The sequence below is a fragment of the Protopterus annectens genome, chromosome 7.part0, assembly GCF_019279795.1.
Source record: "Protopterus annectens isolate FY-2018-M chromosome 7.part0, PAN1.0, whole genome shotgun sequence".
In the NCBI taxonomy this organism is placed as follows: Eukaryota; Metazoa; Chordata; order Ceratodontiformes; family Protopteridae; genus Protopterus; species Protopterus annectens.
In genome coordinates, this window is record NC_056739.1 from 1,805,666,019 (window position 1) to 1,805,690,259 (window position 24,241).

The window sequence follows — 24,241 nt, forward strand, 5'->3', positions numbered from 1 at the left end:
TAGATAAACTTACTAAGCTGGGCATTAATCCCTACATCACCCAATGGGTTGCTAACTAGCTTACTGATAGAACCCACACTGTAAAAGCAGCCGACTCCAAATCCAGCTCCAGACAAGTGACAAGTGGAGTACCTCAGGGTTCAGTCCTGGGACCACTCTTGTACTTCTCTGAAGTACAGGCTAACACTAAGGGACTCTGGATAACAAAGTTCGCAGATGACTACAAACTGGGAGCTATTATTGAATCCCCAAATGATGTGGATACTCTACAAAAGGGCCTTACAGAAACAGATGCTTGGTGCCAGAGCCATGGGCTCAAGCTCAATGCCAAGAAATGTATAGTTATCCCCTTTGGGAAAAAACATGTATCCGTGAATTACCATATAGGTGGCAGTACACTAAACACTGAAAGTGTGATAAGAGACTTAGGGACACAGGCGGACAGTGGTCTCACCGTCGATAACCACATTGCTACAACAGTCAGGAAATCCTTCTATGTGGCACACCTCATCACTAAGGGCTTTTCATCCAGAAAAAAGGAGGTCATTGTCTCACTGTACTCATCCCTCATTAGACCCATTATAGAATACAATGCCCCGTTTTGTATGTACCTCTCAAGACATCTGCAACAACTGGAAAGGCCGCAGAAATATTTCACTAAAAGAATCACAGGCCTAAAGCAGATGCCCTATGCTGACCACCTTAAAAAACTCCAGCTATATTCTGTCGCATATCGTCTACTCATAGGCGATCTCTGCTTAACATACAAGGCCATGTCAAACCCAGAGCTGTTGGACATGCTACACTTAAAGAAATCTTAATCCCTCAGAGCCACATGCTCCAGGGATCTAAACCTTGTCATCACAATAAACAAAACATGCTGGAGGGATAGGTTCCTGACCCAGAGACTCCCCAGACTCTGGAATAGATTGCCCATACATGTCAAGCAGAGTGCCTCTTTGGTCCTCTTCAAAAGGAACCTTGACGATTGGATGGGAGAAAGAAAATTCACCCTGGGGATCACGTCAGTCGCCCTGCTAGACAGGGGTCCAGGGAAGTAAATAGTGTGGGAAAAAATAGCCAGGGAATTGTTCTGGCTAGGCTTGTATATGCCCTAGGGCTGATAGCCTAGTACCAACCTATGAACCTATGAACCTATGGGACACTGACATCAGGTTGTGAGGGGGACAGACTCCAACCCCCCCGTTCACCTGTGAGGAGGAAGACAAAATCAGTACATTATTACCTGCACTATTATGTATGGTAATCCACACAGACTCATACAGATGAAGAGCCACAACTGCATTACCAGTCACAGATCTCATTACTGATCTCATGCACAACACACAAACACACAACACCATACACATACAAGATGGTCACTTTCTAACATGCACTTCAGCTACATCCAGTGAATGTTGGCAGTACACTACACATGTGGGGTATGCAATATGACAGTGTATGTGATAGAACTACACATAATACCCAGTACACCTATTCTGAGAATGATATGCCTGCAGAAGTATCACTGCCGCAGGTATGTACCATCCATCTCCCTATAGTGAGTGAACAGGCATCCTAGGGTCATTGCCTCCTGTATAGCAGGCTGCATACTTCTTCATGACTATAACTGAAAATGTGCTAGTGTACAAATACACAGGTGTGATTATCTAGTGTATAAACTGTAGTCAACTGCTCCGATATGGAACATACAACTATTCCACTCTGGCTAAGCATAATAGTTGTGCCTTGGGCTAAATGGCAGTCCTTAATGTTCATATGGTATATATAAGCCATAAAACAATGGTATCACACTTACCAGGTACAGGAACACAGACTCCAGCTACACCTGATGTACCTATGGAAATTCAAGGAAGATGGATTTTCAGCAATACCACATGTTGCACTGTTAGATGGTAATATGTTCATATATCCACATGTACAGTACCAAATGTGATACTGCCTACATTGCTGATATTCTGAGTATGTGTGCACAACTGTGCATTAAAACAATCCCCCCACTGCAGATAGACCTGACACCCATGTCCTGGTATGCAGAGCCTACCACATTAACTGATACAGTATTACACTGGTGAACAAAGTAAGCTTACTTGGACTCTCCTCTGATGTGGATGCTGTGGCACCCACCTCCAGGATGTATGCAGTGATAGATGCCTGGGAGCTGGTGGTTGATTCTAGGTTTGCCAGGACTTCCTCTGTGGCTATGAGTGTTTGTTCTGTTGCAGGTCCTCCACCAGTGGCAGCACAATTCCTGACCTGAGCAGCTGCCCTTTGACATGCGGCATTAAGCATATCTGTGGCCCTGTGCCAGACCTGCTCATAGGTCCTGTCCTAATGTCCACTTTGGTTAACCACCCTGACAAGATCACCCCAAAATGCTGCATGCTGGTCACGATGTTGTCAACCCCTTGACAGCAGACTGTGATGATGCAGTTTGAAGCCATCCGGGATAACAGCATTCTCAGCAGCTGTGAATGGGAGATGCCTTGTGTGATACATTGTTCCTGAAAGACAACAAGAGGAGGACACATTACAGGACCAGATATGCAGGCATCCACTATGTACAGACCCTGCACAACCAATACAGCCTGCACTATCCACTGCTCCCTCACATGTCATACCCCACAGTGAATCAACACACTACATGTGTGGCTATCACCAGGATAATAGCAATACTGGGTATGTCCCTGTGTGCTGTGACAGATTCTGCTATATGTCTGTACACCCATCACTGCAGTCTACTGTGATGTGTCCCTTACAGGCAAGCTCCCACTAATATGTCATACAGCCACTGTTGGACAAATAGCTGTGTGATATTACAACTATATGGGGAAAGTCGAACAACAGCAGTGTGCCACAGTGACAGGCAGCAATGTAAATGTGCTGTAGTATATGTTCTCTGTAGGCATCTCACCTCCCCACTACACAGATGCTTGTGGACTGTGAACGTGTGCCTCATGTATGTGTTCCTTTTGGCACAAACATGAGGATGTTTGAGAAATGGTTGGCCATTCATTGATGGTTGCTGATGGACACTAAGGAATCTGGCTGTCACACACCAGACCCCTCAGAAAACACGTATGCTACAGTAATATCTGTTATCTGTAAGTGTATTCATAGTGTTACCTTGTATGGCAAATATGTATCCCCTGTCACTGAGATTGGACCTGTGTCCCTTAATTACTTATGGTTATGACTGAATCCCTGATGTAGGGGCTTGACAGGTATGTTAGCCATGGCTCTCAACCAAAGAGGGACGAATGTCAACAAAACAGTGACCTAGCCAGGGTGCATCAGGGACAGTCAGGGACACCTGTAGAATGCCAGCACTATTTATGTGTGGTATTGACAGACTGAGAGGTTGTGAATGACAGTGCATTGTTTGATGTTACAGGAGTGTACACCCTTACATAGTGTTACTATGTCTAACACAGATTCTGCTAGCTTTCCCACAACAGCTTACTGTTGTAGAAGAGAGTAACAGGTGCCAAGCTGGGATTTGACTCAAAGCAGGGACAGTTACGAGGCTTGCCTGCAGCTGTTGGACAGCAGAGTATCACCAACATGTCAATACCATAGATGTGTGACAGGCCTCCTGTTGTAATCCCTATTACCTATACCTCCATCCTACCACGTGCATCCCATTACATGGGGACATCTATTACATACCTGGTAGAGTGCAGTACTCCTTTTTTGAAGTGTTCCTCAGAACATAGCTTGAAAAACCATTGTCTGTGTGAGCAAAACAACATACAGACCTGCTCCCCATAGGCAGTTGATTGACTTTTGTAGGTAATGCTCATTAACAGGTAATTGCCTGTGCACCAATCTGTGCCTCAGACTTGCTAATTGCATCCAAAACAGCTGGGTTGCACTTTCATTAGCCAATGACATGGCACCAAAGTGCAATATTTAAGGCCCTCATGTAGGCCTTGGCCCCTTCCTTAGACTTTGAGATGGACATTAGTGAGGTGCGGAGACTACAGCATCACAGAGGGTAGGTACAAATACTGTCGTCCACTGCTGAGATTTCTGAGGTATGTCCACAGTTTTGTATGATATGATATGTTTGGTCATTGTCCCATGACATTGTGATTATCTCGCAGTTCAGTGGTAAACATTGTGGGTTGAGGTTAATAAGGAGAGGGAGACGTGAATGTGAGACATAATATCCATCAGACCATGCATGCTGATGCAGTAGCTGCTATTCTGTCAGCTCACTAGCTTTGTACGGGCAAACTGTGAAACATACCCCTGTCACTGGACCTTTGCCCCCCCCCACACTTTATGTGTGGTTGTGTCTGGATACCTTCTTTTAGAGGGTTGTGAGGTATGGTAGGTCTGTAGCAGCTAGCATAACGTACAGATGTGTATGTTCCAGGCTGCAGCTGCTGCTGCTGCATCCTAGGACACATAAGGGGGGTGTGTGACCTCTTTGGAGGACAGAAAGCTGTATGTGTAACTGAGGCAGCAGTGTCATCTATGTCATCACAGCAGAGTCAGGGTAAGGATAACCTTTAGAGTCCAATTGAGGCATGTGCGTAAGGTACATCTGTTATGTAACAGTGCCAATCACAGAGTAGTAGGCGGCATATATGGTAGTTTGGCTATAGAAATATGTGGAGTGTGTTCCTACCTACAGGCTTTTGACTTGCAAACATGGATAGCAGTTAATGCAGTAGCAGCAACCTATGTGAGTTAAAATTGCATAACTCAGTCATAATGTGCTGTGTTCACAAGAATGTAATTGGTGTGCAACACGCTGTATTTAAACCCAGGACTGTGGGTGGCAAAATATACCACATGCAAGACATCTAACAGACTGAGCCATGAGTCAGTGCTGTAGCAGGTGTATTTGCAAGATATATGTGCATACATACAGTGTGTAACACACATTGCCTGCATCCATCATTATGTGCATGGCTTTCAAAGGCAGTTGTTGTGCAGCAGGGTCCCAGTTGTACACATGTACTTTGTCATTGCTGCCTTAGCAGGTCTGTTTAAAGATGTTGGTGATAAAAGGGAACAATTACCTGCTATCATACCTCTGAACCTCATAGAGCAAGAAATCTGGACAAAACCATAAATAAAAGTGGGACATAGGCCTCAAAATAGGGACAATCTTTACATATTGCTTTTACAAACGTAGAATGTTGATAGAATAACAGGTGTTACATTAGCATGTGTTTTCTGAAGGATATGAAGTGTGAAACTCAAATGTCTGTCGTGATGTTCTAACCTCAGCCTTTCATGACTTGCCAGTACTTTGCCAGAAAAATACAATTTTATGAAAACTGGGCCAAAAATAGGGGGCAAAACTCTGGACATTCTGCAACAATCTGTACAGTTGACAGGTATGTCTGCTGTCCCAGGCCTGAGGTACATCCATTATTATTTATTTAGCTGTGTACTGGTGTAGTATTTGCATCACAGTCCCAGGTACACACCCATTTTTCTCATTATATGTACTTGCAGTCTTTCAGTGGCATCAGTACATTTTGCTGGAAACACCTATTTTAATTCAGAGCTGAGTGAACTAGTGGGCTAATGTACTATGCTGTAGTTGACAGGGGGCCAGGGTTTGAGATGTGGCAGAGGTGGCTATTTTGCTGATCTGCCTAACACTATGACAAACACATAAGACCATTAAGGCAGTTTTAAGCACTGTTAAGTGGGTTTGTTTGGGTTGGTGCGCCACTTAGCTCTGTGTAAACCTGCTCTAAAAATTATTAAAGAAAAGAAAAATGGGGTGATAGGACAGTGGTAAAATGGGGCATGCAGGGGGAAAACATACTGAAAGGCAGGCAGGGTTGTGCAGGAAGGGTGTAGGTAAAGACCATAGCTTTACATTTCTTGTACAGAAACAGCTATGCAGGTTGTACATAATTTGAAGCTTCACACTCCAGAGATAGGAGTGAGGACAATTTAAATGTGTTAATGAATTAATTTCATAATTAGTTGTGTCCAGTAGACATACGTATGAAATAGAGAGCTATGTATGGGGTAATATATATATATATTTTTTGTGGGACAGGTGCCCACTTTTTTTTTTTAAGAAGAGAATGGAATGTTGGGGGAGGGATATATGTACGTGTGAGGAGATAAGTTGGGTAGGAGAGGTTGCATTTGCAAACAGACAACACAGCTGACAGAGGTAGTGTGTGACACATGAGGGGAGCAAAAAGCTTGGACAGGGAGGGTGCTGTGGAATCTGAGGAGGATATGCCTCCAGACGGCAGCAGCATGACTGAGAGCCCCAACCATGGACAGTTGGCACTGCTCCTTCACTGCCTCAAATGTGACTGTGCTGGAGGCTGGGCAACAGGTCTACCATGCCCCACCAGGTTGTCCAGTCTGCCCTCAATCCAATGCAGGCAATATTTATAGCTTTTATGGTCAATCCTGTGCACCATAGCTGGTAGCTGATCCTGGGTGACAACCCCCTCTGCCCCTGGTCTCAGGGGGGATGGGCCCCATCCCCTGAGGTGGTTCTACCCAAAGGTGGTGCAGGGACAGTGGAGGATATAGGTGAGTTATGAACAAAACCATTGTTAGTAATAACAGCAGGCCAGAACATTGCAAATAACCCCATGACAGTTCAATGCATATTATGTGAAACACAACAATAAATAACAGTACAGTCAGTATATTAACAGCATGCCAACAACAGTTATGGCATAAGGCCAACAGAATAGGTAATTCAACAAGATATGTTAATATGTAACCATAGTAATACATAACATTAATAAAACACATGTCCCAAAATAACATTTATGGAATAACATATGTTAATAGTAAACCATAACCAATATATAACAATAATACATTTATGAAGATAAGGGGTGTAGAGAGAGGAATTACAGTCCATTATTACCATCATGGGCTATATAGCTGACAGCAGTAATGCTATCTACTCTACAGTTTTGTCCTTTCTATATGTGTAAATGTGCCCTATAGCTGCTTTAGCACATCCATACCTCTGAAGCTATCCACATGGGACACTATGGGCCAAGCAGTAACACCTGTAGGTACACAACTACAAAGAACACTTGCACATCAGGTGGACCTGTATCACTACCATGGTGTACTGTGGGCTGATGTATTGCTACTTTGCTATTGATATATAACCATGTTGATGATACATCTGTGACAGAGGGATTACACAACAGTAATTACATTCTGTGACAGCGTGACACTTGAGAGACGTGCATGTGTACAGTAAAGAGAGTACACAACTGTTTTGCCTTAATTGGCAGGCATGGGGAGAAAAAACAATAGCAGTGATTGCAGAGGACATGTGCATCACATGTATTAATTGGCAGCAGCAATCTTTCCAAGACACACTAGGCATACAGCCATACCAAAAGTACACATTTCATTATTTCTTTTTTTATTATATTTTACTGTTATTTCACGTATTTCCTTTATTTTAGGCATTAATATCACATTAGTGGTAATGATTTCAGCAGTCTGTGACATCTGAACAAACAATTATTTACACAATGATATCAGCTATCTCACCCATTTACCTGCAGTTCCTATGTAGAGAATGAGATCGTAATCAATAAGTGACTGATACCGAAATATTTCTGGCAGGCATGGGGATAGAACCCAATAGTGGTGCCTGCAGGGGCATGTGTGTCACACATAGTAACTGACTGCAGCAACCTTTCCAAGTCACAGCAAGCATACACCCATACCAAGAGTACACATTTTTATTTATTTATTTTATTTTATTATATTTTATTATTATTTCATGTATTTCCCTTAATTTAATCCATTAATAGCACATTCATGGTAATGACTTTAACAGTCTGTGACATCTGAACAAACAATTATTTACACAATAACGTGAGCTATCCCACCCTTTTACCTGTATTTCCTGTGGAAATAATGATATCTGTAATCAGTAAGTGACTGATACCGTAATACTGCTGGCAGGCATTGGAATGCAACCCAATAACAGTGCCTGCAGGGGACATGTGCGTCACATGTAATTGACTGCAGCAACCTTTCCAAGTCATAGCAGGCATGCAGCCATACCAAGAGTACACATTTTTTTGATTATTTCTTTTATTGCATTATATTTTATTATTATTTCACATATTTCCTTTATTTTATGCATTAATAGCACATTCATGGTAATGATTTTAACAGTCTGTGAAATCTGAATAGACAATTATTTACATAGTAATATGGGCTATCTCACCCATTTACCAGTAGTCCATGAGGAAAGAATATCTGTCACCATGATATATCTGGTCAGTAATATTTATTAATACATAGCACTGTATTCGAACCCTGGTCTGTGTGTGGAAAAATGTATTTCATAAACAGCATTTAACAAAGTGAGCTACTGAGTCACTGCTGAAATCTGACTGACTAATATTTACCTAGAGCTCACCTGGAAACAAAAATATGACCTGGTACTAGTACTACAGTGTTATAGTAAACTGCAGTGATAGTTGAACATACATGCATGTAAAAGATACTAAGTAACCTATACATTACTAAATAAAATGCAGGTGTACAAAATATATTGTTACTTGGTTGAAATATCAGTTCTAATTCCACAAGTATCGCACAACAGTTTATTACAGATACCTTCATGCAGTTACTGGAATAGTTTTGAGTTTTTCTTGCATAAGAGTTGGCATTATGCAGCTGTAATTCCACTGTTATTGCACTACAAATGTTTTTTCACATAAATGGCTCATGCTGTACCCTTTGTCTGTCTTATTTGACTATAGATAGCATAATACAGCTGTACTCAACACACTCACAGTGCAACCTGGCCAGGCGCCCTGCGTGCTCCTCGATGTTACAACCTCTCACCTCCGCAGCTGTTGGGAGAGAAGCACACCATTATGCATAACAGTTTAGCAGATATGCAAAATTAAATATTGGTAAAACACAGATAAACATACTTACATACATGTTGAACATTGCCTGCCCAAAATTCTTGGACCCAAACATCCAAGAGAGCCCCTGTCCTTCTTTTCAGGTGATCATGGTGGTGACAACACTGCTCACCTGTGTGGGGGATACCAGTTGCACTGGCGAGGTCCCTTGCTAGCCAGTCCTAGGCCTCTGCTTTGTACTCAGAACCCTGGTAACCTCCCTGCATGAGCCAGTCTTTATGATTTTTGACTAGGAGTCTGACCATGACCCTGGACTCCTCAGTGCCCCATGGCTGTGCCTGAAAGTGTGAACCCTCTCCAACACCTGCCATTGTATCCATCAGAGACAAAGCTCCAATAGATTATGGTGCATTCCCACCTACTGGGCTTAATATAGCCCTTTTTTTCCTGGCCTTATGCACCACTGGGCAATATTTAAAATTGTGGTATGTCATTTAGCAGCACACAAACCATTTCAACTCAACTGAGCAGTGCTTAAACTGGCAATGCTTAGCAATGTTTAGTGGTGCACAAACCAGCTAAGCACAGCCAAGTGGTGCCAAGCACTGTGAAGCGGTGCTTAAACAGAGATTGTTTAAGCAGTGCTTATCATGGCTTAGCAAGGCTTAGCAGAGCTTAGCTGAGTATAGCTCATCATGATTTGAAAATAACTGACATAATTTATACTGTGAAAATAATTGCTTAATTTCCCTTCCATGTACTCAAACCCCACATCTACTGCACAGGAGGTTGTAACTGTATTAACTTGCCTACGTGGATATGTGGAATGCTGCTATACTTTTACACATATTTCTTAGCCACATTTAAGCACTCAGCTATGCTTAAAATTGACCTTTGAATTCATAATTAAATGCATCCAGTTTCTATTTTTAGATGTCTGGCACATGTCAATTGCTGCACAACCACACCACACAAACTTCAAAAAAAAAAGAAAAAAAATACTAGATATGCATACATTGATATAATGCACTTTGACAGTGCAGGGGGTGTGTTACTCATCTGCCGACACAGTTAGTAACACACTCCCTACACTGATTCAATAACCATGTTCCATTGCTCTTCGTCAGCAATGCACCATCATTAATATGCATGGTGCACTACCGAGGGGGAACTGCATACACGGCCATGGTACCATCCATGTAGGCTGTACACTATGCCTACATGGAGTTTATTAAATCTGGGGGATAACTTTCATCTATGAAAGAACTATAAATTAATCTAGCAAGATGGAAAAGCTTATTTGTTCAGCAAACTAGAAGCAGGTGATAAGGGCCAAGGAAAAATGACTGATAGTGTAACTGCCTGTTAAACAGGGTGAAAAAGAAAGAAGTTTAGAAGTTAAAAGTTAAGTAGCTGAGTGAAGGAACAGCAAATATTAGGTTGGAGCAACATGTATTTACAAAGAATGGAAGTCCAACACTTTTAATGAGATCTTAGGGCAGAATGGTCTGTTAAGTGAGGGCAAGTGAAGAAAACTGGAAATTAAAGTTGTGCAAATGAAGGAAATGTGAGTAAAGAGAGGAAAATAATTTGGAACTATGTTGTGTGGTATGGGGGATGAGCAGGGTAGTTTACACTGGTGAGTTCTGTGATCTTATTATTTAGTCTTACAGGTTAAAAGATAAAATTCTATAGTTAGAATGAGGAAAACAAAATAACAGTCCTCAGGCAGTGCAGAGAACTTAGACTCTGACTTATTAAGCAGCTGCTCCTGCTGCTAAGAGTAAAAGGTTCAGATCTTTCCGCCATCATCAACCTACTGTGTGACCCTGAGCAAATCACTTAACCAGACAATGCTCTGGAGCAATTGGGATTTTGGGCTAGGCTGTAATGGTCTCCTAGACTACATGTAAATCTGTATACATCATTATAGGTCACATTCCAATTGAATGTCAGAGTTTCAAGGGCAGAGAGCAGTAAGCCATTAGACAGGGAAGGGATACTAGGTATCATGGCAATAGAAAGATGATCATTATCTTGGATAAGATTCACATTAGATTTATAAGTGTGACCTGCTTTCATATCCTATTACCAGTCAAACAAATTGTAAGAGTACAATATTTGAAGGAGAACAGTCCCTGTGGTGTGGCATCCAAGTATTTAAACCAAATATCTGAAAGAGGTATTATTGTAAAAAGAACACATTTTGGGTTTAAGACTATGGGATAAGCAAATACTGGTTTCAGATAATATATGTACAAGCATATTGGGGAATCAGTTTTGGGATGGGGATAGACCACTAAATAAATCCTTGGGTAGAGTATTTATTCATAGACACTACTTACAGAGAGCAATGCCATTAACATACATGAATAAATGACATATATTCACGAAGGAGGTGATTACTGATACAGAATGAAAAAAGAAGAGGAGACAGAGTGCTGTGCCTTGAAGAACATCCACTCTTCCTGGAGAAAAGGTTCATTGAGGAAATATTTATATTTAGTTTGCATGAATTGGTTGTATAATGGAGGAGAACTGGGTGATGAATTTTGATGTGAGACCAGCCTGTGGACAATAAGATGAAAGCTTTTTGTCCATATAATTGAAATTTCACCTCTGAAAATACCTTTTTCTGTGGCAGTTTTTACCATAAATAGCACAGTGACTGTACTGCATCCTTTAAATACATACATATATACATACATACATTCATTCATACAAATATTTCAGGCATGGACAATAATTGCTTTCTAGCTTGTCAATATACCAATACAATTATTCCCATAAAAAGTGTCCAGGTTGTTCTTAAAAATATCTGAACTAGAAATTGCTTTAATGTAATTCAGTAGTCTAATCCATACATCATTTACTCTCTTAGACAACCAATTAGTGCACTTCTCATTCCTATGGATTGTTTTGTATTTTTAATTTCTCCAAGTTTTTTGGGTTTCTGATACCATGACGGGAATGGACCCCATTCCTAAGTCAAAGTACGATTAAAGTTCATGAAATTAGTATTGTTTCTCTCTTTGATGTTAGCCAAAAGTGCTCTTCACACTGGATTCTTCTACATAGGTTGTCTGATGATTGTCTACTAATTTTAATAACTCCAGACATTTCCAGAGTAATTGTCTCTAAATGTTCTGTATACCTGAATATGGTCTCCTCTTAAATATCTATATGAAACACACACGCGCGCACGCACACACACACACACACACACACACACACACACACACACACACACACACACACACACACACACACACACATATGTATATGTATTAGTTTTTCATTATAATTCGAATGTTCACATCTATGGATGCTCTTGGTATAGTTCCACTGTACTCCTTCCAATTTACTCATGTTTGTTTTCTTATAAGATTTTGGTATTGTTATTCCATATTCAAGTGTGGGTCTAATGTAACTGACAAACGATGATTTCATCACTTCTGATTTCCTAGAGTTTATAAATCTTTTTATACACCCTATAGTTCTATAACTATCATTAACTAATTGGTTGAAATCATTAGAAAAGTTCAAAGCTGGATCTACCCATATATCCAGGTCCTTAAATTAATCTACATTTTCAATTACTGTGTCCTGTATTGAAATATTCACTTTCATAGGAACAATGTTTTGACTGTCTAAGCACTGAAGTCGTTTGTAAGGTAATCCGTGATTTGCTTCACATAAGCATTCTCCAGGGTTTCCAAGATCAAAGTAAGATTGCAATGCTCTGGCAGTTTGCTATTCATTATATGCTTAAAAGGAAGAATAATGTGAAATAATTTCCCTACTTCTGGAACAGTGCTAGTACAGAACAACATTTAAGACATATGGTACAGGCAGTGATATGTAAGGGGGCCTTGCCTGTTTAACTTGAGGTTGTTAGATTAGTACTGAAGACTGAGTGTTTGCACATGAAAGTTGTATGCAGAAGTGTGAAAATGTGCAGTGTGAAAAGCAATGTTGTAATATGGAGAAGGAAATCTGATTAAGGGCTAAAGTTTGGTTAACTAGAGGAAACCAGGAAAATGTTAACAAAGAAATGAGGTTGTTGTGGAAGTGTGATGGCAGCTGACATAAGTTAATCAGTTTGAATATTTTTGCAGTAAGTTTTCATTGTGACTTTATGATCTTACCTCATGAATGCTGAAGAAACATATCTGAGTCTTGCACAGGGAGTGAATTCACTCACAGATTCACAAATATCAGCTTATGCTAAAATTATCTTTATTTGAAAACTGACAGCACATTAACAATGTGGTGAGAAAAATGTCTATATTATGAATTTGAGAGTTATGTTCAACAAATGAACAGAAGACTAGTAATGTTAGTGCCTTCCAATGTTATTTTCCTGAATGATGAGTCATCATATGCTATGAACTACTGTAATAACCATTTATAGTGGCTACTTGGAAATCTGATTTGCTTAGCAATTTTGATATCATACCAATGGAGGTAGCGCTGTCGCCTGACGGTAAGACGTCCTGTTCGATTCTCAGCTAGAGCGTCTTCTGTCTGGAGACATGCGTGAATGGGTGTACCTTCGTTGAAGGTTGTGCATCAGGGCTGGCAACTCGGCACATAAAAATCTACTGCCAATCATTAGCGGACCGGAGTTCTGCTGTGGTGACCCCTAACCGGGAAAAGCCAAAAGACACAACAACAACAACCAATGGGGCAGAATTATGTGTGATAATGAAGCAGTTTGATTCTGACTAATATATGGCATTTTAAAAATCTATCACCGAAACTATTTAGTAATGCCCATATCACTGACGTTAAGGGCTCACCAATTGTTATGCCCATATTACTGATGTTAAGGGCTCACCAATTGTTATACAGTGAACCCAGTAGACAAAAAGAAATATAATTTATCATACAATGTTATCAACAAAAAGACAACAAACGTGCATGTCGATTGGCCAGTCCAACCAGCGTGCACATTGTAAATCCAAAGTAATCTAGGTTACAAATCCGGCCATTAAGAAATCATGCAGCCCTGCCTTTGTTTTTAGGTTCATAGGTTCATAGGTTCATACTAGGCTATCTGCCCGAGGGCATTTACAAGCCTAGCCCATCGTTTTGTGGCTTACACCACCCCTTTAGTATGGGGAACTATACCCATTATTTTGCTGTGCCTCTGTCGAGCAGTGACACTGAGGTAATCCCTGGGGTATATCTGCGATCTCCCATCCATTGGTCAAGATTTCTCTTGAACAAGGCCAGCGAGGTGCTCTGCCTCACATGTACCGGGATTTTGTTCCACAGCATAGGGAGTCTTTGGGTGATGAATCTATCCCTCCAGCACGTCCTATTAATAGCCGTGTCAAGGTTTAAGTCTCCCGCCCTTGTGGCTCTGATGGATCTAGATTTTTTGAGGTGAAGCATATTCATCAAATCTGGGTTTGACATGGCCTTGTATGTTAGGCAAAGGTCACCTCTGAGCAAGCGGTGGCGACTGAATAGAGCTGGAGTTCTTTCAGTCGGGCAGCATAGGACAGATTTTGAGACCCTTTATCCTTTTGGTGAGGAACTTTTGTGGCCTCTCCAGCTGCTGCAAGTGTCGGGTCAGATACATTCCGAATGGGGCATTGTACTCAATCATTGGTCTGATGAGTGATGAGTAAAGGGAGACTATGACCTCCCTTGATCTAGATGAGAATCCCTTCATGATAAGGTGGGCAATGTAGAAGGTCTTCCTAACTACTTTAGCTACATGGGTGTCGAATGACAGACTACTATCAACCTGGGTCCCCAGGTCCCTGATAACTTCTTCTGTGCTCAGTGGATTGCCACCTATTTGGTAGCTAGGGGTAACCTTGTTTTTCCCGAAGGGTATGACTATGCATTTTTGGCATTTAACTTTAGGCCGTGGCTCTGGCACCAGTTATCCGTTTCTGTGAGACCCTTCTGAAGGATATCTGTGTCAGATGTGTTTTCTACTATGGCCCAGTTTGCAGTCATCTGCAAACTTTGTCAGCCATAACCCTCCTGTGTTTGCTTGTACTTGGAAAAGTAGATGCCAAACAAGAGTGGGCCCAGGACTGAGCCCTGTGGGACACCACTTGTGACAGGCTTTGAGTCTGACATGGCGCCAGCAGCTCTGACCCTGTGGGTTCTGTCACTCAGCCAGTTTGCAACCCATCTTGTGATGTATGGGTTGACATTTAAGCTGATGAGTTTTTCAATGATACCCGAATGGGGTATTGTATCGAAGGCCTTAGCCAGATCGAGGTAGGCTGTATGGACTGCCTTTCCCTCATCAATGGCTTTGGTGACTGTTTGAAAAAGTCAACCAAGTTTAAAAGGCATGATCTGCCTTTGACAAAGCCAAACTGGGTTGGATCCAAAGTCTGCAAATTCCTATGTCTTTATTTATGAGGTCCATTATGATCCTCTCCATGGCTTTGCAGATAAGGCTTGTCAAGCTAATGGGCGGTAATTTCCAGGGTCGGTGGAGGCACTGCCTTTGTGAAGTGGTACCACAGTTGCAGTGCGCCACTCCTGGGTGCGTATCCAGAGGTAAGACTTTGATTAAACAGCTGTCCTAGCTGTGGGTTTAATTCCTCATTGAGTTCATGGAGCACACAGCCGGGGACACCATCAGGTCCCATGGATGCTGTGTTTTTGCTTTGGAGAGAGCAGTTCTCACTTGGGAGCTGGAGATGTTTGGGGGCTGCAATCGTTTGGTATAGATATCTCTCCTTTTGGGGAGGGGAGAAGTTTGCACTGAACCTGTCAGCCAGTATGTTGGCAATGTCTGTAGGATCAGTAATCTTCACATCATTTTGAAATAGCTCTGAGCATATCTGGGAGTTTCCTCCCAGGTTTCTAACATAGCTAAAGAAGGCCTTATGATTGTCTTTTGAGTCTTTAGCTATTTTTCTCTCGAAATTTGCTTTGGATGATTTTATGAGAGCTCTTAGTGTTTTACTTATAGTGATCAAGGGTGTCTTACCTTTTAAGGATTTTGCTCTATCTTGTAGTAGCTTCCTCCTTTTGTTGTAGAGTTTGTTTATGGCTGGGGTCCACCAGACTGGACGCTTGCCTTTGGTACAAAGAGTCTTTGTTTTGCTTGGGATTGCCTTATCCATGCAGTCCTGCAGGTGCTGGTAGAAGGCATTTGTAAGTGATTCAGCGGCTTGAGTACTGTTTTCCGCCGGCTCAGGGGCCTTAAAGGAGACCACACTAGTCTTTAGAAGTGTGAAGTCGGCTTTTGAGAAGTTCTTTACTGTGGTCTTTTTTATTTCAGGTGGGGGTGGGATGAGGACCTTCAGCGAGATTAGTTTGTGGTCTGATCTCACCAGTGAGGGGTACACCTCCGGTGTTGAACATTGTGCTCCCATGTTCGTGATGATGAGATCAAGTATGTTATCTCCTCTTGTGGGGATGGTGACTAGTTGTTCCATGGCATTTGAGTTTATGAATTCCAGGAACTTTTGGGCTAGGGTGTTTGGGCTTGAGTAGTGTTCCCAGTCTATATTAGGGTAATTGAAGTCACCTAGTATGATGGTGTTTGGTGATACATTTATCCCCTCTAGTGTTTTCAGGAAGGCCATGTGAGGTTCCTGAGTTTGTGAGGGTGACCTGTAACATGCTACAATTTGCAGAGCAGTCTTGCCTATGGTTAATTGCACCTGGATGGTCTCCGATGCATCGTGCGTTGCCACCAGTCTTGAGATGTGGGTGTCCTTGATGAATATGGATACCCCCCTCCTTTCTTGGTATTGTCCAGATTTTGGGGCTGGAACGCATGATATGAGGTAAAACCTGATAGTGCTGGGGTGCTCTCAGGAGCCTTGAACCAGGTTTCTGTCACAGCACAGACATCGATGTTCTCCATACTGAGAAGGGCCTCGAGTGCGTGCATTTTGAGATTTAGACTTCTGGCATTGAGCAGCATTACCCTTAGTTTTTTTCCTTTTTTGTGTTCTAGGGTGGTAGGTTTAGAATTTGAGCCTTGCCTAAAAAAAGCACTATGGGGGTGGCAAGAGCCTTTGCCAATATCCGGAATCCCAGGGGTGACAGGTGCAAGCCGTCCCTTGCGAAGCAGCGTGGCTTGTCCAGCATGTCATCCCAGGCAGACAGACACTGGATCCCCTTTGAATGACACCAGTGTTTAAGCCAATTGTTAAAGCTGATCATCTTATCTCTGTATTGTGGCATTGTATAATTATAAATAAGCAATGAACTAACGTGCCTTTCTTATTTGTAATTAACACTTACGCATCAGGATCCAAATAATTACCCAGGCAGTACTTTTTATTTTTTTCTTGGCATCAAAGCCATATCCATACATATAAATTGAGTCAGCGAGTACAAAACAAGGATCAAAGTGAAAGCTCTAAATCGGAGTTACTTAGACACCTGCTGCCATAAACCAGGCAGCCACAAATGTGATTTTCTCTTTCATATTTTTCCTTAAAATGGGTGGAAATGATCGATACTAGTAAAATGGTTTGAAATGCACATGGTCCAGTGGAAACAATCGCAGAAAAAAGGCAGTTAGCAGTTCTGAACTGATAGATACCGCATTATTTGGAGTAGTATGTGTTTGGCACAGCTTCCTGTTAAAAAGGGCTTCGCACAGACCACAACTCTTTCCCTAATTGTCAGAATATCATGTGCACTTGCTGATGGGAAATATCCATGTCTTTAACAGGAGACTAAAATAATTCAATAAATATGCCTTTTTGGTGTGAACGGAGCTGGGGAGAGCTGTAATTATTTATGATAATTTTTGAGACATGTTTTTATTTTATTTTTATTAACTGTTTTAGCCCTCCCCACCACACACACACATTTTTCCAGGCTAAGTACTGCTGTCAGTTTTATAACTAGCTTAAAGTGTTAAAGAGACTTAAGCTGGAACCCCTCTGTAACACCTTCCCCTTCTACTTGGTGCTTGCACATTATACGACAGATTATATGGCAGAAATATCTCATGTTAATGCTTACTGTTTCACAACTGATAGATTTTCAACATGCTGTTTCACTGTTTTCATTAACAATACTTATTTTTTTACAAGGATTGCATTTTTGCTCTATTTTTAAATAAATGTAATAAAATAATTTCATAAAAATTCCAACTTACCATTGTTTTAAACTACCTAAAGAGACCCACACTGTTAGACAAAACATCAAAAATTTATGTTTGTTCATTTTCTGTTTGTTTATTAATGTATAATGTATTGCTAGAATGATGCTGTAACTTGAAGATGCTTGTGTAAGCCACCCTTCAACATATGTTTATCTTTAATGAAGTGTTTAGTGTTTGAAAGAAAAGATTAGTAAATTCCAAAACATATTTTATTTTATTTATTTATTTATTTATTTATTTTTTTATTTTACATTTGTTGACCGGGCTAGTCTAGCTGGACAAATATCCATTTTCAGTAGAGGCCCAGGGAGAAAAGCTCCAATTACAAGAAGTAAACAATCATTAACAATAAAAATATTAAGCAAAATACAATAAGTACAAAGGTGGACTTATGTATAAATTAATGGAAACAAAAAGAAAGCAGAACAATTTTTCAGAAAATAGTTGGTTAATAATAAAATTACAAGGTAAGCAACATTCAGCAGTTAGATACAAAAAAAAATTCAAGATGTGATAACATGGTGGAGGGAAGAAGAAAAAAAATATTAGAGACATTCTCAAAGATAAGACTGTCAAAAGTTAAAAAAAAGTTGTATAGAGGGACAGTTGGGCAAGGGGGGGAAGTTGGGAGTAGTGGAAAAGTAATTTCAGTCAGGATTAGCACAAGGACACAGCCATTGAGTTTTAAGATGTTCTTTGATATGTCTTTTGAAAAGGGATGTAGAGTCTAGGTTTGTTATTTCCTGAGGTAGTTGATTCCAGATTTTCCCGACAGAATTTGAAAATAATGAGTCCCCAGCTTTATTCTTTGATTTGGTTAAGGCTACAAGGAGTTTATTAGCTGAGCGTAGTGTGGCTAGGTTTTTATAAGGTGAAATCAGTTTTGTAAGGCTAGGGGTAGCATCAGGATAGTAAAGGGTTATATGAATGATAATTAATTGTTGATAGAGTAAGTGGTTGTTGAGTTCTAACCAATCTAGTTGCTTGAGGTTAAGACAATGGTGGGTTCTAAAAGGGGTAGCAGTAATGAATCTAGTAATACTATTGTAACAGGTAGAAAGTTTGGTGATGTTATTTTTAGACAAGTTTGTATATATAGCAGAGGCATAGAAAAGGGTGGAGATCAGGTGGGTCTGGGCCACTGTTTTCCTAGCAGTTGGGGTAAGAAAGGGTTTAATTCTGTAGAGAGTACCGATTTTTTTGTTAACTGATTTAATGGTGTTGTTAATGTGGTCATCAAAATTAAGATGGTTGTCAATAGTTACACCTAATAGGCGAGTGGTCATATCTGGACTAATACAGGTAGCGTTGTTAGAGGAGATAGTGAAGAAAGGTGTTGGTGATTTGTGTGTAGGGGTAAAGAGAAGAAGTTTTGTTTTTTTGGGATTAAGAAGGAGGGAGTGTTCCATAAACCATTTTTCTACATTATGGAAGACTGTTTGGGTGAGGGACTGGAGGGAGGAAACGTTATTAGCAGCACAGATTAGAGTTGAGTCATCAGCATATTGAATGCAGGTGGCTTGGGGTATATTCAGATGAAGGTCATTAATAAATAAAGAAAAAAGAAGGGGACCTAGGATTGAGCCTTGTGGAACCCCAATGTTTACTGGAAGTAAGGAGTTTAGGTTGTTGTCCCATAGCACTGCTTGTTGCCTATTTTGGAGGTAACTCCTGAACCATTGAAGAGTTTGTGAGCCAAGTGAATAGAGATTTAGTTTGTCCAGAAGTGTGTTATGGTTAACCATGTCAAAGGCCTTTGACAGGTCTAGGAATAGTGCTGATGAGAAAAGATTGTTGTTCCTATTATTATTTATGGCATCAGATAAGGAAAGGAGGGCAGTTGTAGTACTGTGGGAAGGTCTAAAACCATGTTGACTATTGGCTAGAAGTTTGTTTTGTAGAAGGTAGTTAAGAATTTGTTTATGTATGCATCTTTCCATAATCTTTGCTAATGGGGAGAGTAAGGCAATAGGGCGAAAGTTTGAGAGCTCAATAGAGAGCCCCTTTATGTAGAGGTATTATATGAGATATTTTCCATGAGGTGGGGATTTTTCCTTCAGAGATAGTCCTATTAATAAGAATGGATACGGGGTAGTAAATAGCTTTTGCAGCGATTTGTAGGTATTCTGATGGGAGTTGGTCAGCGGATGGGGTGCAAGGTTTAAGTTTCTTGAGAAGCTTATAAATAAGGGATGAAGGAACTGGTTGAATGTGAAAGGCATTAGATGAAGTGTTAGAGGTATTAGGTAAGGAGGTAGTAGAAGAGGGTAATGAATTAGCTAGGGTTTGAATGGCTTCTGTAAAATACTTGTTAAAGGCATTTGGGATCAGGGTGGAGTTGTTGAGGTTAAAGCCTGAAGGGGTAGGAGTAGTTGAATGTCCTGGTTTAAGAAGTTTGTTAATACCTGTCCAGAATTTTTGGGGGGATTGTTGATTAGTTTGTTGAAGGTGAAGATAATATTCCTTTTTATCTGAAAGGGTATCTTTCTTAGTGGCATTTCTTAATTGCTTAAAGAGTAGGTGATCAGATATACATTTGGTAGTTCTCCATTTAGCCCAAATGTTGTTTCTAAGGAGCATTTTTTGTTTAGTTTGCTTAGTAAGCCACAGGGCTGATTTCGTTCTTATCCTAGTAGAGCTAATGGGAGCATGATAGTCAAGGATTTGTAGAAAGTTGGTATTAAAGTAGGCCACTGCTTCGTTTAGTTCGAGGGTAGTCATTGGAAACCAGTCACATGCTTTCAATTCAGTCAGAAACTTATCGGGGTTAAAGAATTTGTTTGAGCGAGACACCTTTAGTTTATGGGTAGTTGGGTTATGTGATTTTTGTCTAATAACATATGTGAGCATATGGTCACTAATATTATCGGGAAGAGTTCCTGGAGAGTACTTGTTTGGGTGGTTATTGGTAAGGATCCAGTCAAGAGTTGTTTCTTTTTTTGTGGGTTTATGGATTCTAGTTGGAGTGTTTATTAATTGAGAGAAGCCATAAAGATTTATATGGCTGGTGGGGTGCTGGGATGAACAGGTCATCCAGTCAATGTTGAAGTCACCAAGTATTATGGTTTCCTGAGGTAGTTGGTTAGAAAGTGAACTAAGTAAGTTTTCTAGAATATGAGTATTATTTGTGTTTTTATGTGAAGGCAGTGCTGGTGTGTGTTCCGGAGTGATGCATCTTTATTTCAATGTTAATTGTTTAGACAGTAAGTGAATTTGTATTATACAGTGTCACCTCCTATTGTTTGGAATATAATTCTCAAAAGTTCAAGATAAAATAGAGGGGCTGTGGTTAACTATGCCAAAGTGTGAACTATTTTATCTCACAAAAAGTGGAAGAATACAAAATAAAACAAACAAAAACATAAATAACAAGAACACAAGCATAACACAATACAAACCTAACATCATTGTATAATAGCAATAACCCATGGCTGGGTATGAGTAATGCTGGATTTACCCATGGTTGGCTTTGTTTGGCCACTCGGGCTTCACCCTTGTGACCAAACCACGCCAACCGTGGGTAAATCCAGCATTACCCACACCCAGCCATGGGTTATTGCTATATTCTTCAACAGTGTTTTTTTAGTGAAGCACTGCTAAAATTCTAGAATGTAAGCAACCGAATGTGGTGCAAACAAGGCATTTCACTGCAGGTAGAATTTTAGGTCATAAAACATTCTCTCAGAATAAATAGTTTATCAATAACCAATGAGTGGGTGTGGTATATTGATGATTTACCCATGGTTGGTGTGGTTTGATCACGAGGATGAAGCCTGAGTGATTAAACAAAGGCAACCATGGATAAATATCCAATATACCTATAACCATGGGTCTGTAATTACTATTATACAATGACATTAGTTAAGAAAGAAATTACTTTTCTTAAATGGCAAAGGAAACATACCAGACTCCTCTGGCAGACCACAACTAAAATTAACAGACTGTAAACAGCACAGTTGAGTAACCAAATATAGTTTAATTTATAAGCACTTTCACCTCCAATAAAGGCATCATCAGAGATAAAATCAGAAGTGAAATAACACAACAAGCAAATCTGTTTAAAATCTACCTGTCAGTAAGTGTTTAACCAATAAAAACCCTTATCAAAAACAAGTGTAGTAACGTCTAAAGTATCAATGCATATATACAAAGCACTGATACAAATACATATAAAACAGATACAAAAAAGACATAAAAACATAAAACAAAATGCTGTGCTATTTAAGAGTGTAAAATGCACAATGTAGCAGCTCTTGCATTTAAAATACAGTTAAGAGATAACATATCATTTAATCTGAGTTTAAAAATTGCATTCAACTGGATCTGCCAGTTTAATAATTTCTGTTCTAATAACAGAAAAAAGAAGGAAAGAAATCTTCTGAAATGTGGACAGTTCATAGTTCTTCTTTTCAAAACCAAGGAACTGCTGGTGGGGAGAGGGGGACAGAAAAAAAAAACATGTAAGGTTAAACTGTCTAACAAACACTTTAAAATGCAATAAGACTTGTACTATATCCTGCTTAAAGACAACAGCAAACTTAAATCATTTTTAAAAAGTGAAATGTGTACTACTCCGTTCAAAATAACTAAAATTAAAGACTTTAAAGCCATCATTCATAACAAATTTGCAACAACCATTGTTGTTTTCTAAACAGTCAGTAAAAAAGTTTCATTTAATTTTTCTTCTTCTTGTTCCTCCCTTTTCTGGTCCATTTCAATTGCTTAGGAGAATTTAATCGCTGATTCCGAAATGGCAGCTCTGAAGAACAAATCTGTTTGAGGACCTTCTTTCATTATGGTCAGACTCTCCAGTTCCAAAATTGTCAAATACCTTAGTATCATTTGTAATGGAAGGACTAATGTCTAAATTAAAAGCATGTTCCTGTTGCCTTTCATTATAAGATGAAAGCACCTTTTGATGGTACTGCTTAGGTGTGGGATAAGCATGGTTTTCATCATACTTTTGTTTATCCCTAAATATTTTTTCTGTTTCTTTATTTTATTCTTTTTTATAAGATTGTCAACCTTATTAAAAATCTTGAAATATTCTTGTTTGTACCCTAAAAAAAAAGATGGATCAGCCTCAATGTTATTGTGTAATTGCAGTACTTCATTCTCTAAGAACTGGATTTTACGCTTATTGCCTGTAATACACAATTTAAATAATTCAGTTCCTGTATGATCAAACAGTTCAATAAGTTCACAGTGTAAAGAGCAATTAGGCAGTAACCTAAATGGAAGTTTCCAAAATCTTAAGCCTCTGGGTAGTCTTTTATATTTAACACACTCATTTAAGTACATATTATCAAGCTGTAAATTTCAAAACTTAATGAGATTCTGTTCAAACAATCTAATTTGTGAAGTAAGAGTACTTGTACCCATAGGTTCCTGTACCATGGAAAGCCAGGCTTTAAGGTCAAAATGGAAGCCATTATCAAAAGAGTTGGCATGTACAAATAAATCCTGTGTAGGGCAGCAAAGAACACTGCTGCTCATAGGATTAAGTAACCCATTTCCTTCCCCCACTGCTGGTGTTGAAATAAGCTTGGATAACCGCTGAATTAACACCGTGAGATCTCCAGCTATAGATTCCATGATGAAGAGCAGTCTGCTCAGCTTAGCATCAATGTTCAGCAAAGTTGCAAGGAAGCCTGTGAAAAGCTGCCACAAGGTCAAATGAAACATGCAGCCTGGCTAATAACACCCAGTAAATCTGTAGGAAGACAGAATATGTAGCCAAAAACAGTACACATCAGTGTAAACAGCATCAAGATACCAAATTGCAGCCCAGCCGAGCTGTTGAAGCAAAGCTCAATCTCTTCTCACAATGCAGTGGAAAGCAGAATCAGGCATAGCAACTTTCAAAAAAGACTAGTAACCACTCATAAGTTGCCCAATCTAAGGTGAAACTCCAGTGGCAAAGGAAACACACCAGACTCCTCCAGCAGACCACAACTGAAATGAAGAGACTGAAAACAGCATAACTGAGTAACCAAGTATAGTTTAATTTCTGACTGTTTAGAGAACAACAATAGTTGTTGCAAAATTGTTATGAATGATGTCTTTAAAGTGTTTAATTACAGTTATCGTGAACTGGGTAGTACACATGTTTAGCTTTTTAAAAACGGTTTACGTTTGTTCTTGTCTTTAGGTGGATATAGTACAAGTGTTACTGCATTTTAAACTGTTTGTTAGGCAGCTTAACCTTACATGTTTTTGGTACCCTCCCACCTTCCTTGTTAAAACT